Genomic DNA, 14,186 nt, shown 5'->3' with positions numbered 1-14,186 from the left:
CAAAGGGTCTTCAGAGAGACACGTCATTATAGACTGTGATAGTGACAGGCAATTCTTTTAAAATTGTAATGCAATTTGTTGTAAAACATTTTCAAGACATAGACATTTACCCAGTATTATTAAGGCAGATTCCAATAGCTTCAAGAGGCCTTTACAGTCTCATCGCATTTACATTCAATGCTCCTGAAACGTACCTACAGTGTAAGGCAAGGGGGCTGCTAAGCTGTTTGGAGTTTGTGTTTTTTTCTGGGTTTTTTTCTTTTGCTTAGTTGTGTCATAAATGTTATGAGTTCAAATGGTGAATAAGCTTGGTTATTCTACTCAAATTCGAGTTCATCAGCTCTGAAAGAGGCATAGAAGGTAAAGAACTAGCATAGGAGGAAAAAGAGATTAAGTCTTCTGGCAAACTGGTAAAACTGAGATTTGCTAGGGGGAGAAAAAGCCCTATAAAAATTGCATTTCATTTGTAATTCAAAAAAGAATAGAAAAAAAAAAAGTAAAAAAAAATTATGGACATTTGGGGAAAAAATAAGAACATTTTTGCAGAACTAATATACTTTTGTGCATAAAGAAAAGCATATGATTTCCAGTAAAAAATGTATTGCCTTGACTCAGGTGGTAATACTCTCTATGGAGCTCATAACAACCTACAAAGTAAGGAAGTTTACAAAACCTTTAACTACAAGACTCATTCAAGTTAATGTTCTTATATTCTCCTCTTAGTTCTTTGCTCCCAATAGATTGTTGGGAAAACATTCAAGATGGTTTCAATGTACGACTACTACTTTTTAAAGATGCAGCATTTCATTAAATACCCTGGTTGCTTTGTGTGTACTGCCTATTGAAAAAAATGAAAGAAATCCTAGCTTTGATCAAGCAAAGTTTCTGTCACAGAGGACTCCTAGTTCAGATGTATGCAGTACTCTGTAGCAGTTCCCTGCCTATTCACAAGTACATGCCCATTTTCAAAATTTAACAATAACGCATTGACTTCTTTCTCACTTTCCTTCATTTCACATTATTTTATTATTATGTATTTCACATTATGCCAGGTCATTCCTGGCATATTCAGTCAGAATATTTTTTTCCACAAAAAAGCACCAAAGAACCGAGTAAGAGAATCACATGGATAAAACATCCAGAGATTAGAAACTAACTGTTCTTCATATGTTAAACAACCTATTCCTAACATGCAAAATTCAAGCTGAAAGCACATTGAAATATGACTTGAAATAGTTGTCAGAAACATCTGAAACAATTAATGCAAAGCTTAATTTTATTTAACAGCATTATTACCTAAAGGAGCTATTATTACTAATTGTTTTATGACTTAACTATTGTACGCTGCTTGTGCTTCTGCTAGCACAAAATTTGAGGTGAGATTATAATTGATTGAATTTTAAATGTCAACTAACTTTATGAAGCAAACATCTCCTGAATAAGAACAAACATTAATCAGAAATAAGCTTAGGGCTTATTATTTATTTTTATTTAATATTGGCTGTCTAAGAGGAAATGTTTGAGAAATAAACTATTAGGAAGACATTAAGCGAAGGATGAAGATGAAGCCAGTGGAGTGCAACACTCCTTCAAGACCAGCCCCCTGATCCTGACTCAACATCTCTAAAGAGTCAACAACAAGAAGCTGATTTAATGCCTATCAAAACCAATGGAAATCCTGGAGAAAAAGATAAGAAAATATCACTGGAAAGAATACTACAGTATAATGTAGAGATATTCATTCAAGTCTGCTTTAAGCTACCCAGACAGTGGTGGTAGCAATCTGGAGTCCAGCTCAGGAAAACAATTCTACTTTTGCAGGAGATTTTGCAGTCTGATCTGAACACCCCTCCTTGAACATTGCTGCCCTTATCTTGTTCTCAGAGCAAAGATGGCAAGCAACAGCTGAGCTCTGTTGTACATTTCTGGGGGCTAAGGCCCCCCATTTCACACTTGGATAGTGTCTAGGGCTAGGAGGAAAAATTGCTAATAAAAAATTCAAAGGATTGATGGACTGAGTCTTCAAGGGCAAGTGGATGAACGGTGACGTTAGGCATTGGTCAGAAGAATAGCAAAGATTGTAAAAGTTTTCTTCCCTTTCCCATGTGCACATAGTCACAGATGCATAAAATCTGTTTTAATAATTCATTATATAACTGCTCTTTGGAATGAAGAACGATGAATTGACTGCTCTGGTAAGAAGTGTTGTCTCACTTATGTTCAAACTAAATCACCAAGTATTAATGTCTATTAAACAAACCCTCCCCCCCTAAAAAAAAAAATCAAAAAACCAAGAGTGTGAGAAAATAATATGATAATATTATAATGTAGCTCTAGTGGAAATCTGTAAAAATTTAGATATCCCCCTATCAAAGCCTTTTAGCCTGTAAAAAATACTTCAAAGGAAAATGTAGAGTTATATACATAATATGAATGTATTTATTTATTTCATGGTAATAAAAGTATGATTCAAATGGAAAACAAATGTGAGAGAGGATATTAGAAAGTATCTACAAGGTAATTTTAAAAATATTTTGCCTCAAGTACTAAGAATTAAGAAGGCTGAAAAAAAGCAGCGTATTGTAGACTTCATCACTCTCTTCCATTTCAAAGGACTACAAAATGAATGCTATTCAAGAATATTGAATTTATAACACATAACAGTATAATCTATCATGCAACAGAATTTTATTGCATTTTCCAGTATAATTATGAACTTGAAACCAGAAATATATTGAGATATCTGAACCAACTGGAGTCACTAACTGATCCTATCAGTGCAATGTCTTTAAAAATTACAATTCCTAATTAAAAAATTATTGCAGCTTGCCTAGAAGGTGACTTCCAATATGACCAGAAGATTTAGAACCCTTCATCTTTTACTGATACAAACATTTTTTTTCTTAGATTTTTTTGTCTCCCCCCAGCTCTTGCACTTTGAATTTTTGGAGTAATGTTGATGAGAGAAGAGGCAGAGACTAAAAAGCAAAGGGACAGGAGGCCAGTCTCAAAGAACATGGAAAGATAAAACAGAAATTGTAAGAACAGTTTTGATATTAGTTTGATTCTAAATTAAGATATTTTAGAGGATTTGAGATTCCTTTTTTCTAAATGCTTAATTGAAAGCAAGAAAGTTTTCAACACATTTGTTACAGAATACAGTAGCAAGTGCTCTAGCTTTTTAAAGGATAGTTTATTTTAAACCAGGGATTATATGTTACTTGTTAATCTGCAGAAACCATTACTTGGTCTCTGCATCAATTAACACCTTGTTGACATCTACTAACTATTTATGAAAAGTTTTAAAAGTATTTGAGATTAAAATATTAACTACGCTAGAAAATAATCTGAAGTGTCATGAAATAGTGCAGATTTTATGGAGTGGATCTGGCTGACGGACTGAATCATCTCTGATTCACACCAAGGAATTATAGAAAGTCCTAAAATTATCTTCCATTTCCCTAACTTGAAATCTTCCATGTGTGTTAACAAAGCAGGACAGAATTCACACTGAAAATTAAAGATTCCTTTTAGACTCCTGATTAACACACACTTGCTTTCATACCTTCATGAGATATGAAAACAGTACCCTGAAATTGTGTGAATTGTGGAGGAGAGAAAATTTGGGGCAGTGCAGAAAATATCACCTATTTGCACCGATATTCAGCTCCTTCTTGAATTTCTGATGATTCTTTTGGTCACATACTTCTTCATCAGCAAGGAGGACAGTTGTTCCATAGCCTCTTAAATTTAAGAGTCAATTACTGCCACAACACAGCAATGCAAAAGGCCTTTATCATCGACCTGTCCGGATGCTAAATGAATCTTACCTCTCAAAACCCTCCCTGGCATCACAGCATCCTTTTAAGTCTCTTCTGGCCATCATAGATCACTGGTAAACCACAGTGACTTCCAAGGACCCTCTTAACAGCGGAAGTGTACAGGTACCTCCTGCTTGGACACCTCCAGTTTATCAGCACCATTAATTCATTGTGGTTCTCTCCCAGTGAACACAACAGTCTAGTTATAATCACACTAAGGCTATGGGAATGTGCATTATCGCTTTTCTCTCCTCATGAGGAATGCACTCCAAAATAGCTGTGGCATTTTCCCTTAATAGCCTCACATTTCACTTATATTTAATTTGTTACCTGCCGTCTCTCTCAGAATCTTTTCTGCATTGCTGCTCTCTGTCCTGCTCTCTTGTATTTTATTTCTGCTTGTTATTCTTTTTTTCTGCCCCTTGAGAGAAATGCCTTGCATTTATCCACTTTCAACCACAAATCCCTGGACTTAATCCAATGTTCTGAACACTCCAGATCTTTCTATACACCCTCCCTTTTTCTACCCTTTGCCAGCAATACACCTCATGTTAGCTTTTCCAGTACAAAACTTGTTTTGGTTTTTCTTTAGTTCAGGTTCTCAACCATTAATTTAAGTGATCAGAAGGAAGGACGGGTAGACAATGAATGCGTGCCCAGTGGCAGGCATCTGACTGAAAATCAATAGGTTTTGCTTTTTTTTCTGGAAGTCTTTGCTCTCTGGTTACGAAGGGCAGTGGCAAACAGGACAAAAGGTACGGACTGGTCAAGGATTTCTGATGACAGCAGGGCCAGAAGAAACACAGAGATTTTCCTGACTATTTTCATCCTCTAGCAGCCTTACGAAGGAAGAGGAAAATTTAAAAAGTAAAAATAGATTTAGATGGAAATTTGTTAAGTGCCTGATCCTATCTCCCCTCTTACATAGTTTGAAAATAAGCTATTGCTTCCTCATTGCCCATCTATAGATTATATGCAAACAAACTTTAGGAACCACTGTGAAAGAACTACTTATACTGATAAGGTCGACAGGTGGGAGAAAAAAGGAATTAACACATACAGATACTCACTTTATTATGCATTGCTGTCAATGATAATGATGTCAACAGGACCCTTCCCATACAGTTATTAACTGGCAGCCTCACTTTCACATGTGACACAGTCAAACAAACATGGAATAAAGAGTCCATGATGATATCGGTCAAATTTATCAACAATATGGAAATCAGAAAGAACACAAAACATTTTATTTATTTTATTAGCATCACTGGGACATTTCAATAGCAGTTCTAGTAGAAAGTAACAGTCTTTGCAGTGCACAAATATTTCTTTCTTCACTCAATAGTTTGAAATTGCTTTGCATATTTTTTTACTTAATGCCTGTGCTCTATTTTCTTTTGAAGTAAGTGGCATTGTCTTTCTTTGAATGACTTATTATCTACTTTAGAGATGCAGAAAATAAGACTGTGGAATAGCTGTCTTCTCTTATGGAAAAGTCATCTTCTCTTATGGAAAAGTTATCTTCTCTCTGGCACAGTCTACTTAATTTTTTTTTTTCAAAATGAGGGGGTTTTCCCCCACTTATTTTCCATTTCTGAAGAATACTTCAGGATTTTTTTTGTTTCCACTCTGAATTTTCATTCTGTTTATTGAGGTATTTTAACTACCTTTGGAAGGGGCTCTTAGACATAAAATTCTGCATCTGTCTCCATAAAGGGTGGGCTTTGCCATGGCATCCTGCATCTATCCATCTTAATTCCCTGGCGGCAGTGGGAGTTTCCATTAATGCAGTACAAAGAAAGTGAAAAATCCCACACTAGTGAAAGCATTTTCTATTCATACTGAAGAACTTTACAGTTACACGCTTTCTGAGGACATGTGTATAGGAGCCAAACAATGACAGTACAGGGGAGGAAGGGCAGTCTTTGCCATGGGAATCTGGGTGAATCACTCAGTTTTTCCGTCAGTCTAAAATAAGCATCAATAAAGTGTTCATTCCCTACTTTACAGAGTTTGTAAAATGCTTTGATATACTGATATGCACTTCTCTACAATTCCCAATAGCTAAGTATATCTCTGCAAAGAATAATTTGTTAGAACAGATACTTGCCTGGGTCTTTTTTTGCATGGGAAGCATTGCCATCTGTAGAAACTTGCAATAAAGATGATGCTTTTCAATCAAGGATCTGGACAGAAGCAAACAGACAATTAAATATGATTATTATTCTGAGTGGGCCCCCTCAAAGAAATAATCAACTTTTGTTAAACAAAAAACCACAAACACTCAAAGCTATATTTTGGTATAAACTTAAACAGATGATATACCATTTCCCTAAAAAATTTCTACCGGAGACAGTAGAGCTAACTTAGCAAGCAGGAGAAGTAACCCCTCCCCAGATGAGGTTGCAGAGTTTTGTATGTCTTCCTCTGCCTGGATCATTTTGTTCTACAGATTTTTCCTACGAAGGGAAAGAATAAGAAAGATGTCTCCGCAGATTGATTAATAATGTTGCTAAGCTCATCTGGCAACACTTTATCCTTTGTGAAAGACAGGTGCCCTTTGCAGAGAAATATTCTTTTTTTCTTTCTTCTTTTTTCCTTTTTACAAGCTCCACCATCTAGGGAAAGAGAGTACTTTGTCTTAATGGCAGTGATTGTCTGCTATGGAAAGACCTGGGAAGACAGAAAACTGAAGATGTCTGGCAGATGGAGAGAAGTAGAGAAAGAAGTTTTACTACTTTTAAAGGGCCTGAAAAAGGGTCCCTGCTATGATGGCAGTTAATGATATAAGGGCTCCTAAAGAACCACCTTCTTCTGGAAGAGAAATAAGTTCTTTTGCTACTGCAGAGCTTTAGGACCTAGGACCTACCATGGTACCACTGCCATTATGAGTACTGAAACAGGGTAAAGTTGGCAATGTTACTGACACCTCCTGCAATCTCATGGGCCAGAGGGCTTCAGCTTAGCTTCAGGCAGTGCTTCAGAGTGACTTCTCAGCTTTAGGGCTCTGAACTGATTATTCTATTTGTATGAATAGACCCTCCACCTTCAAGCAAGTCTGTGGCAAAGCCACCTCTTCCCTAAGTGAAATAAAAAGTTCACAATACAAGAGACTAGAATGGCTAAGCTGGATTGTCCCAAACAGATTTGGAACAGCCAGAAGCCATATAAACAGAATATGAGAAATTGGCTACTTGGAATAGTTAAAATCCATTCTTCCATAGCCCAAGCAGAGCTTTGAACACAAGTGTGTTGATTCAAGATCCAACACAAACATGTTTCGTAGGGAGCAGAAGGTGAAAGAGATGGTGTTAATACTTCTGTGTGAGCTATTGATATGCACCAGCACACTCTGGGCAGTGCAGGTTGCTGGCACGCTGCTATGGGACCACCTTGGATTTCTGCAGGGACTGAACTTTGGGGTGCTTTTCAGTGGGAACTCATTAAAACTGTTGGAGCTGGCACTTATTTAGAAGCTAGTTTTCCAGAGGTACATTGATGCACATGTGGCCTGTGACTTATTTGAATCTGTCAAGGTCTTAAGGATCATTGACTGCTCAAGTTTCTTTTCAGGGAGTGATAGATTTAGCAAGCAGCTCAAGAATAAGACAAAAGCTTCTGTTTCCTCCCTTCTTTCACCCTTGCACATCATGCTCTTTGTGCTGCAATAAATGAAGAGAAGATTAAAATACCTCTTATTAATCTCCCAATTTCACAAGGGATTTAACATTTTACAGGCTAGGGTAGTGAATGCTGATAACATGCTAGGGAACATGGAAGCAGACTTTTCCACTGCATTTAACACATTATTCTTTCAATAACAATCAGTAACAAAAACAAGCTAAAGAATAATGACAGCTATCAGTATTTTCCTTACTATAGGTTAATATCTGCTGTCATTGCTCAGGTGCAATGACATTTCTTTACGAGGGGCCTATGGAGAGACATGCACCATGACAGGACCAGTAAACGGTAACAGCACAGCTTTTGGCTAGGAAAGGAGGAACTAATGCTGTGCTCTTGAGGGCTGATCTCAAGATGAAGCAAAAATATTTACAGTTCCAGATAACAATGGTGATTCAAAGAACAAAGAGAAGCAATTAAAAACCTACAATTGCATGTCAAGGAGAGTATAATAGAACAGAGGCAACACAAATATAAACCATCCTTTTCTTGTACATTCAGCAACTTCTTGCTCCTTATTTTCAATGCCTTGACAAGATCTACACCCCTGCTTTAGAGCTGAGAGTCTGAAATTGCCATCTAAACTGTTTCCAACCAAACCTGCGAATGCTGTAGGACATGACAGGGGAAATGATGCATTGACTTTACCTAACGCACTGGTATTTATGGTCTGATCTTTGGGAGCAGAGATGATTTCAGCGACTTTTTAAAAAGAGAGCTGTAGGAGTTGGTAATCTTGCTACTGAACAATATGAAGTGGCTGGCACTGGAGTTATTCCAGAAGAATCAGCATTTTTCACCGCTTTAGTGAAGATTTGTTAAAAAACAAAACACCTTACAATACAACTGACAGCTGTCCCACCTCTGCAGGCTTCTCACACTGCAGTACCTATACCAATCCATGAATATTCAGATTATGTTCTGGGGATAATCATGATCTCCTTTTACATAAGAGAATACTGTACTTTAAAAGTTCTGGTGCTGAGATGTATTATTATTTGTATTTTACCGATAGGTCCTACCCAAGATCTATCACATTAAGCACTGTGATACCTAACTGGGGGATATGGCCAAGACTGTCCTTGATTACCTACAGTCTAAACCATCTACAGAAAGTATTGTAGGAGATTCTGAACTCAAATTTCCATGGTCCAATGCTTGTACACCAGTCATGGACTAAACTACTTTCCTGAGCATAAAGTATGCTATTCCTCTAACATAAGCCGTTAGCTTGAATGTAATGTTTCAACAAGATTAGTCTCCTTACCTTACTCTAATGCCTTTTCTTTTTCCTTTAATGTGTCAGAGAAAAGTGATATACAATTACTGTTTTGTGAGGTGAGTATGCAGTGCTTCTCAAAAGCAATGATAAAAAGCACTCCTCCTTTACATACTTCTGATTATGGCCAGGCTTTGAGAAAGTAATGAAACTTTTCATAAGCAGTAATTTATTCAGAGAGGACTGAAAGTTGAAAATCACAGCTTAGGTCCTTTCTGAAAGTCCATTTCAGTTATATTAGTCTGCTATAAAGACAAAGAAGCAGTAGGCTCTACATGCCCAAGCACTCTCTTTCATTGCCATTTCTTCTTCACAAAGGCTCTGATCTGTGCCTGTGATTTCACCTCTCCTACAGGTGTCAGCAGAAACTGTAGGGTACATTCTGTACACGGAAAAAAATTTCGGTTGAAGTAGCATTCTATCCATCATTGCTGCATATTTTATATTTTTACATTTAAATCCCTGAATGAGGATGGAATAGTTGATAGTAGATCATTTCATCTGAAATTAAGAGTTGTAGTCCTACTACTTCTTTCTGCTCCACATTACTATCCTAATAATATAATAGTAGTCAATGATACTGTAACTTACTTTGCCTTCAAAATTATATGTCATTTTTCACCAGTGATATCACATGGTACTCCTCAGACAAAGTTCTTCAGGAAAAAAAAAGGCAAACATCTAGGTTAATTCCATGCTTTGACACAAGAGAAAGAAGTTTGGAAAATACAAAGGCCATGTTGATACTATATCTTTTTTACTATTCTAAGCTCAGGCCCCAAAACATTACACATAATCCTTCCTTAGGAGACACTGATTTTACTTGATTTCTTTGCAATATTCATGGAAATCTAGGTCTAGATTACTTTATTTTGCATAGGATTTCAGGAAGGGAGAAAAGGAAGAAAGAAGCAGTATTTCAGTTAAGTGAAAATTCATGATGTATGATGAATTGCATGTGATGTCCTCCTACAAGAGTAAGAGGTCTTTGAAGGGGTCCTTTCGCTTTGTTCAGTCAATATATAACCTTACTGTTATAATGTACTGCATACACACCTAAGCATTCTTAAGAGGACTGATTTTCCTAAAAGGTACTGTTGACATTTTATAGAGCAGTTCTAGTCCATCAATTAAATACATGTTGAAGTATAATAAAAAAACCAAACCCAACACCACCACCCCTCCTTCAAAAAAACCCCACAAACCACAAACTTCTCATAGACATTAGGACACGCCTATAGAGTAAAACTTTTCTCAGTATTTCCCTGGAGGTAACACACAATATATATGAATCATGTGAAACAGAGAAATATTTTGAGTGTTTACATAATTTTGATTTGAGGAAAATTCTAACTCACTGTACGTTTCATAGTGCTAACACTCTGTAATCTCATCAGTGCAGACAAGTTTCCTGTGCCCAGCACTGGCAGCTTTCCAACCATTTCTCTTAAAGATCTTAAACTGTTTTGAAGGATGTGTGTCAGTGTGCTACTAAACAGGTTTAGCATTTACTCAGGAAATCCTGTACCCCCTGGGAAGAGGAAAGAGAGGGAAGAAGGCTTGGCTCACAGACACATCCGTGCAGAACGATTTGTTACAGTGTTTTTCATTCCTGTATATTGACATCATACCACAAACTTAACAGAAAGTATGTGTCAATATTCTGGGTATAAAGTTTAGCACAAGAGAGATTAATATTATTATCAACATTGAATTAGTAGCTCCATATAGAGATGTAGTATGATTGAAACAATTAAGTCAACAGAATGAATAAGAACAAGGAAGAATAAAACTGAGTATTTATGACTTTTCATCCCAACTAGATCCTTCATTTGTGCTTCTGTCAGATGTGATCCAAAAAACCCCAAGTTTAGGAAAAAAGGAGGAGAAAAAGAAGTAGGAGATAATATGAAACATCTTACCAAGAGCTACAAGTCACCATATAGAATCATAGAATAATTTAGGTAGGAAGGGACCTCTGCAAGTCATTTGATCCATTCTCTCACTTAAAGCAGGGCTGACTTCAAAGTTAAATCAGGTTACTTGTGGTCACATCCAGTAACATTTTTAATATCTGCAAAGACAGAGATTCATCAGCCTCTGCAGGTTCTTGTTCTATCACCACCAGCAGCACCACCACTGCCACCACAACCACCACAATGCAGATTCAGTTGCCTGCTCATCCCATTGAATTGCTGGGTTAAGAGTGGAGGACAACATTCAGGGAGCTGTTGTAAACTTGAAACTCTTAGAGGATAGATACATTTCAGAATTCTAATATCAGAGTGAATAAGTTTAGACTAAGAAACCTCACAGCAGACAAATCTCATATTTTTACATTTAGCAGAAAAATAAGCCAAATTCCAGTCTTACCATGATCAAAGAAAAAAAAAAATGTTTGGCCAAATAAGATATTCTTTTCCTAAAACCATCGCTAATTCTCCAGAGTTGCATAAACACTTATTCAGAAGCAGAATTATTATACCATGACCAAAGAAAATAATTCTGTATGTTTAAAAGAAAATCCTTTCAATATATATGGTTATGCAAAACAAGCAGCAAAATGCTCTTTTATTAAATGGATTCCCTTTTAGTGGCTAAATTTTTAAAGCTTAGATGGTACAAATAACTGATTTTCAATGACAGCATATATCTTTCTTGTGTCTGATTAGCTGTTGCCATTATTTATAGCTTTGTGCGTGTGATAGAAACATAGAGAAGACAACATGAATCTTTCTGCCTCTGTTGACAGGCCAACTAATCCATTACTAAGTCTCCTCCATTCTTATTCCACTTACCTGTAAACCAATAGTGTCAGTGCTGAATTATATTTGATATTGAAACTATTGATGAATTGCAAAGGTTAAAATTAAAGTGTGATTTATGTTGTGATCAGCAGCACGGTGTTAGAGCACCAAGTGATCTGTGCAAAATTATAACCATAAATACACTTCAGGCTTTGCTTTAGAACCTCTGCCAAACAGTTCTACTTTTTTCTGGTTTCATTCTCTGTCTCTCTTTCCCCTCTCTGATACTGTAGCAAAAGAAATGCAAATAATTTGCTGATAAAGATCATAAGCTCCCTGGTTTTGATGACTTTCTGAACAAAAGGATGTTACTCTATTTCACTGGAGACTCATCTGAAATACTACTGCAACCACTGGAGAAAACACTGAGCGGTACAACACGTACTGGTTCTCATTTGACAAAGGCTACAGTTTAAAAAATTCCTGGTATTATTCACTGAAGTTCAATAACACTGGACATCTCTACTAGTGTAAAAAATACTTAGCAAATGAAAGAATTATTGCCTCAAACTGAAATAAAGTGTCCCTATCTATAAGCCTCTGCTTGCTTCATGTAGACATCAGTTTTTCAGATATACTCAAGTGAAGGGTCCATTTTCTATATACATGATCTGTACTTTGTAAGGAAGCATTCCTAAAATAACTTTCTGTCCCTCAGAAGAAGGTGAGAAACCCTGAATATTATCCTACTGATATCTCCCAAGGTTTTGTAACCTCTTGCACTTCAGGTCCAGAACCAACAATGCAAGTCCCAAAATACCACTAAAACGGGCTAATCTTGCAGATCTGCACCTTCAGCCTCAAGGAGTAAAGGTTAATAAAATCTCTTGCCTCAGCAGATCTCCCACTCCATGTTGCATAACAAAAGTGAACTTCAAATGCACTCTTTTGTGTGTATCCGTGCAGACATCTCCAGTCAATTCCTCCATGGCACAATATTAGAGAGCTGTGTGGCCTCGGTGTGCAGACTACAACTCTCTGAAAAAAAGAGTCAGAAAAGAGCACATTACCAATTTCTGGGAACAGCATGTCCAACCCTGTTGTCCCTTTCCTTCCCAAACATGTGCTAGTTAAAACCTGAGCAGAGAAAATGTAATAAAACATTGTGAGAAAACAATGCAAAACTCACTAATCTCTTAGCCTGTATCAAAAAGTTTCATTAGGAGGTCTTTGAAGAATTAGAATGACCTGAAGTCCCAGACTCTATAATTCCTGAATCTGCTACTAAAGAACCCTTTTAATAGTTTAATCCCCGTGATGCTGAAAGTCAGGATTTCCTGTAGTGAAAAGTGACATGCGTAGCACCAAACATGACTTTAAGTGGCTAGGAGAGCAGAATTTCTAAAGCTCTAACTAAAATCTTAAAGAAATACCTCTTCTGATATTTGCATGCTTTCATCTTGCTGAAATATATGCTTGACTTTCCTGAAGTAAATTAGTGCTTATTTAATAAAGAAGCAAGCTCTACTGGAGAGTAACCCAAAGGGATAGATTTGTTAGCATGGTCCTGTTTTCATTGGTTACACAGAGATTTTTGTACTTCCACAGCTCATGTAGGACAGGTAGAAGTAATGACAAATGAATAAATTCGAACTAAACAAAAAGCATTTGTTTCTCTGTTTACAGTTTCTAGTCACATAAAATGTTTGTTGTGTCTATTAATCCTTTCATTCTATATGCCAAGAATGTGTTATTTCATATACTGCTCCTCAAGCACTGGCCCACCCCTTCCTGATAGCAAAGAAATAATTTTTCCCGTTAAAAATGCTGCCTGGCCATCTTTTGAGGTTTAAAGTCCAGTTGATCTATTGTTCTTAAGTTATCTGAAGAAAGAGTCTGGACAGCTCTTTGTTAGATACCAGAAGAATGTGAATATATGAAAATGTATCTGTCTATGCATCTGTCCATGTTTAATTGCAGAAAAAAGATCACCATACCTGAAAGATAAGTGTTCAGCAGAAAGAAAGCTTGTGTCACAGGATAAATTAATCCATTCTCAGTTATGTACAGCTCCAAAAATTTGTGTCTGATTTTCAGATATTTGCAATTTTTCATCCAAACCCAGAATATTATCTACAATTCCATGGAAAAAATCAAAGCACTGACCTTCATAAATATTATCAGGAGCTTTGCCTGACCAGATGAGAAAATGAAGAGTCATATTTTGAGACAAGCTGTGAAGAGACTGAACGGCTAAGCAACCCAGAAAGGGTTTGCAAATCCCAACTGGGGAGTTGCCTCGCTTACCAGTTCTGGGACTGTTGTAACCCCATTGCCATTTGCTGTGCCTGGTTGGAACTTGTCGTACAAAGGGATATTCAGACATTAATTCTTTGCTGAGATAAACCTGGGAATCAGGATACTTTCAGTACCTCAAAGATTAAAAAAATCTTAGCACATTTACGAAAGCGATGACAAGAATTTCCCTGGTAGCAAGTTCTTCTGTGTGATCCCCTCAATCTATCAATCCAGATTTCAGCTACATAAGCATTCAGAAGCAAGATGGAAGCTTTGTATTCCTTCAAGCTACTAAACTACTGGTCAAAATATTTTATAAATATACTTTTTATGTTTAGATTTATAAATTTCTATGTA

The sequence above is a fragment of the Strix aluco genome, chromosome 9 (genome assembly GCF_031877795.1).
Source record: "Strix aluco isolate bStrAlu1 chromosome 9, bStrAlu1.hap1, whole genome shotgun sequence".
In the NCBI taxonomy this organism is placed as follows: Eukaryota; Metazoa; Chordata; class Aves; order Strigiformes; family Strigidae; genus Strix; species Strix aluco.
Note: the sequence above shows the minus strand (reverse complement) of the source record.